This window comes from Borostomias antarcticus (assembly GCF_949987555.1).
Source record: "Borostomias antarcticus genome assembly, chromosome: 6".
NCBI lineage: Eukaryota > Metazoa > Chordata > Actinopteri > Stomiiformes > Stomiidae > Borostomias > Borostomias antarcticus.
In genome coordinates this window covers 10,842,264-10,847,263 of record NC_140239.1, presented here as the reverse complement: position 1 = coordinate 10,847,263, position 5,000 = coordinate 10,842,264, and the positions used below count along the sequence as shown (strand labels likewise).

Here is a 5,000-nt window from a genome sequence, read left to right as displayed (position 1 = left end):
GATGTATAGACTGTGTATGTATAGACTGTGTGTGTATAGACTGTGTGTGTATAGACTGTGTGTGTATAGACTGTGTAGTGTGTTTCTGCCTCCGCTCAAATTAAGATTTGAAGATGTGTGTGTGCGCATGTGTGTGTGACGTGTGTGCGTGACGTGTGTGTGTGATGTGTGTGTGTGTGTGTGTGTGTGTGTGTGTGTGTGTGTGTGTGTGTGTGTTATTCCCAAGCCGATATGAGTCAGAGCTGTACAGACCTACATCATCCATCCCTGGAACCAGCCAGCACAGAGAGAGGAGGAGGAGGAGGAGGAGGAGGAGGAGGAGGGGGAGGAGGAGGAGGAGGAGGAGGGGGAGGAGGAGGAGGAGCTTCACTTGCTGTCAAAGACTACATTTAGAAACAGTTGTGACATTAAAATAATGTTGGCATGTGATTGGCCCACGTCTGACCTCAGACTCTGCTCAGCATGTGATTGGAGCAGAGGGTACTAATGACGAGTAGTGCCACTTCCTGTCTGGCTCTGGCTGACAGTCTCTGACAGGACACACACACACACACACAGAGCCAACTAGAACCCCCCCCCCCCATCTCTCTCTAGGCGTTGTGACATTAATACAGTCAGATTCTGGTCCAATTAATTTCACCCAGACCGGCTTAATATGAACTCTAAAAAGACAGCTGGATTCAGGAAGTTGTCAAAGGGATCTATACTGACTGCCTCTCTCTCTCTCTCTCTCTCTCTCTCTCTCTGTCAGATCCAGCTGTCTTTCCACTGGACTCCTGACCTTGAACTCATGTACACACACACACACACACACACACACACACACACACACACACACACACACACACCCCAATAGCAGTGTTTGAGGAACATCTCGTGCTCTTTGCTCCCAGGCATTTCTGACCCAGCTGTATTAGTCATACTCAACACACCAAAATAGAACTCCTCCCTCCCTCCATCCCTCTCTCCCTCCCTTATCTCATCTCTCCATCCACCCCTCAATCCTGCCTACCCTCAGCCTCTCTCCTTCCATCCTCCCATCTCTTCATCCCTCTCTCCATCCACCCCTCAACCCTGCCTACCAACCGCCTCTCTCTCCCATCCCTCCATCCCTCCCTCCCTCCATCCGATCCTCCATCCCATCTCTCCATCCTGCCTACCCTGAGCCTCTCTTCTTCCCTCTTCCTCCATCCCTCCTTCCACTCTTCCCATCTTCAGCTCCTCCCTCCATCCTTCTCTTCCTCCAGAACCTCTCTCCTCTCCTAGTTCTGGCAGCTGGACTCTACTGTACTCTACTGTACTCTCCTCTTCTCTACTGTACTCCTCTACTCTCTTTACTGTATTCCTCTACTCTCCACTATACTGTTCTCTACTCTCCTCTCCTCTACTGTACTCTACTCTACTGTACTGTACTCTACTCTACTGTACTCTCCTCTACTGTGCTGTACTCTACTGTACTCTACTCTACTGTACTCTATTTTGCTGTAGTCTGCTCTGCTCTCCTCTGCTCTACTCTACTGTTCTCTACCCTACTTTACTATACTCTCCTCTACTCACTACATACTCTACTCTACTCTGCTCTACTCTACTCTACTCTACTCTACTCTACTCTACTCTGCTCTACTCTACTCTACTCTACTCTACTCTACTCTGCTCTGCTCTGCTCTACTCTGCTCTACTCTACTCTACTCTACTCTGCTCTACTCTACTCTACTCTACTCTACTCTACTCTACTCTACTCTACTCTACTCTACTCTACTCACTACATACACTACTGTACTCTACTCTGCTCTGCTCTGCTCCAGGGTAGCCCATCGTCTGCTTCAGAATGAGGGGATGAAGAGGAGGAGGAGGAAGATGGGTGGTAGAGGGAGGAAGGAGCAGATTGAAGAGGAGGAGGAGGAAGATGGGTGGTAGAGGGAGGAAGGAGCAGAAGAGGAGTAGAGGCTGCAGGTTTCTACTGGAGATCTAAATCATTCAGAGACGCTTGGACCTTCCAGAGCATTCTGGATTATAGAAGCTGATCTTTCATGAGAGAAAGTGAGAGAGGGTAGAGAGAGGGTAGAGAGAGGGTAGAGAGAGGGTAGAGAGAGAGAGTAGAGAGAGAGAGCAGAGAGAGTAGAGAGAGAGTATAGAGAGAGAGTATAGAGAGAGAGTAGAGAGAGAGGAGAGAGTAGAGAGAGGGTAGAGAGAGCGTAGAGAGAGAGGGTAGAGAGAGAGTAGAGAGAGTAGATACATTTGGTAGAGGTACTGTAGCAGACAGATTCACAGGAAGTAGACCTGTGTGTTGGGTAAAGAGGAAGTAGACCTGTGTGTTGGGTAAAGAGGAAGTAGACCTGTGTGTTGGGTAAAGAGGAAGTAGACCTGTGTGTTGGGTAAAAAGGAAGCAGACCTGTGTGTTGGGTAAAGAGGAAGCAGACCTGTGTGTTGGGTAAAGAGGAAGTAGACCTGTGTGTTGGGTAAAGAGGAAGTAGACCTGTGTGTTGGGTAAAGAGGAAGTAGACCTGTGTGTTGGGTAAAGAGGAAGCAGACCTGTGTGTTGGGTAAAGAGGAAGCAGACCTGTGTGTTGGGTAAAGAGGAAGTAGACCTGTGTGTTGGGTAAAGAGGAAGTAGACCTGTGTGTTGGGTAAAGAGGAAGTAGACCTGTGTGTTGGGTAAAGAGGACGTAGACCTGTGTGTTGGGTAAAGAGGACGTAGACCTGTGTGTTGGGTAAAGAGGAAGTAGACCTGTGTGTTGGGTAAAGAGGAAGCAGTTCTATGTGTTGGGTAAAGAGGAAGCAGTTCTATGTGAAGCTCAGAGTTCAGCTGATGAATAATGGATCTGTTTGTCAGTTGTCTGCGTGGTTGTTAACAACAACAGTCTTGTTGTTCTTGTTTCTCTTGTTGTTGTTGTTGTTGTTGTCGTCGTCTTTGTTGTTGTTGTTGCTGTTGTTGTTGTATTCATGTGGTCAACTGCACAACAACATGCTGTAGGGAAGTCTTGGTCCACCTAACCCCTGAGTCAAAAGAAGAGCTTGTCCCCTGTGTGTGTGTGTGTGTGTGTGTGTGTGTGTGTGTGTGTGTGTGTGTGTGTGGGTGTGTGTGTGTGTGTGTGGGTGTGTGCATGTGTCTGTGTTGGCATGTGCATTTGTTTGTGTGTGTAGGGTGTTTTCACACGTAGGATCTCTTTAAAGGAACCAAAAAATTGACTATCAGAAAGAGAGCTCCCCCCTCTCTCTGGGAGGAGAGGAGGAAGTTCTGAGTTCGCACGGAAACTTGTAGCAAACTTTAAACATCTGAGGAGGACAGAGTGGTTGTGTGCTCCTTACATAAGCAGTGTGTTTGGCACTGAGTGCGAACATTGGCAGTGTGAAAGGTTCACAGAGAGATTATAATATTGGCTTGGTAGAGTAAAATAAACATGATTAAATACAGAATGTTCCCTCATGTCCCTGTCTGTCTGGTCTGACATCTCTCTCTCCGTCTCTCTCTCTCTCTCTCTCTCTCTCTCTCTCTCTCTCTCTTCTCTCTCTCTCTCTCTCTCTCTCTCTCTCTCTCTCTAGGTATACTCAGCCATCTGTCCCAGACATGAGGCAGGAGAGCTGGCAGTAGCCCCTCACTGAACCTGAAAAGAGCACACACACACCGTCACACTGTCTCGAAGGTAGGCTACACACACACACACCGTCACACTGTCTCGAAGGTAGGCTACACACATACACACACACACACACCGTCACACTGTCTCGAAGGTAGGCTACACACACACACACACACACACACACACACACACACCGTCACACTGTCTCGAAGGTAGGCCACACACACACACATACACACACACACACACACACACACCGTCACACTGTCTCGAAGGTAGGCTACACACACACACACGCGCACACACACCGTCACACTGTCTCGAAGGTAGGCTACACACACACACGCACACACACACACACCGTCACACTGTCTCGAAGGTAAGCTACAAACACGCGCAAACACACACGCTCACACACGCTCACACACGCTCACACACACACACACACACACACACACACACACACACACACACACACACACACAGGTGTGTGCTAGGAGGGCAGATGTCTGCTGACTCACACATGGCCAGGCAGGAGGATTGTGTGTGTGGGGGGCGGGTTAACACACTTAACACCAACACACTTAGCACCAACACACTTAAAACCAACACACTTAACACCAATACACTTAGCACCAATACACTTAGCACCAATACACTAAGACACCAACACACTTAACACCAATACACTAAGACACCAACACACTTAACACCAACACACTTAACACCAACACACTTAACACCAATACACTAAGACGCCAACACACCTAACACCAAAACACTTAACACCAATACACTTAACACCAATACACTTAACACCAACACACTAAGACACCAATACACCTAACACCAACACACCTAACACCAACACACTAAGACACCAACACACTTAGCACCAACACACTTAAAACCAACACACTTAACACCAATACACTTAGCACCAATACACTTAGCACCAATACACTGAGACACCAACACACTTAACACCAACACACTTAACACCAATACACTTAACACAACACACTTAACACCAATACACTAAGACTCCAACACACCTAACACCAACACACTTAACACCAATACACAACACCAACACACTTAACACCAATACACTAAGACACCAACACACCTAACACCAACACACTAAGACACCAACACACTAAGACACCAACACACTTAACACACCAACACACTTAACGCCAACACACCAATACCAATAACATACCAAAACCAACACACTTAACACCAACACACCAATACACTTAGCACCAATACACAACACCAATACACTAAGACACCAATACACTTAACACCAATACACTTAACACCAACACACTTAACACACCAACACACTTAACACCAACACACCAATACACTTAGCACCAATACGCAACACCAATACACTAAGACACCAACACA

General features: G+C 47.3%; 1 protein-coding gene across 3 annotated transcripts in view; it reads left to right on the top strand.

Moving 5' to 3' along the window:
• Positions 1-5,000, top strand: part of taok3a (TAO kinase 3a) — a 94,243-nt gene that overhangs the window by 22,730 nt on the left and 66,513 nt on the right. For 2 of the 3 annotated variants that reach the window (XM_084439539.1, XM_084439540.1), the window contains exon 2: positions 3,544-3,644. The gene's annotated coding sequence lies outside the window, so the exon portion shown is untranslated. Of the gene's footprint in view, positions 1-3,543; positions 3,645-3,935; positions 3,961-5,000 lie in introns of those variants that run through there. The other variant, XM_084439541.1, reaches the window with a different exon arrangement.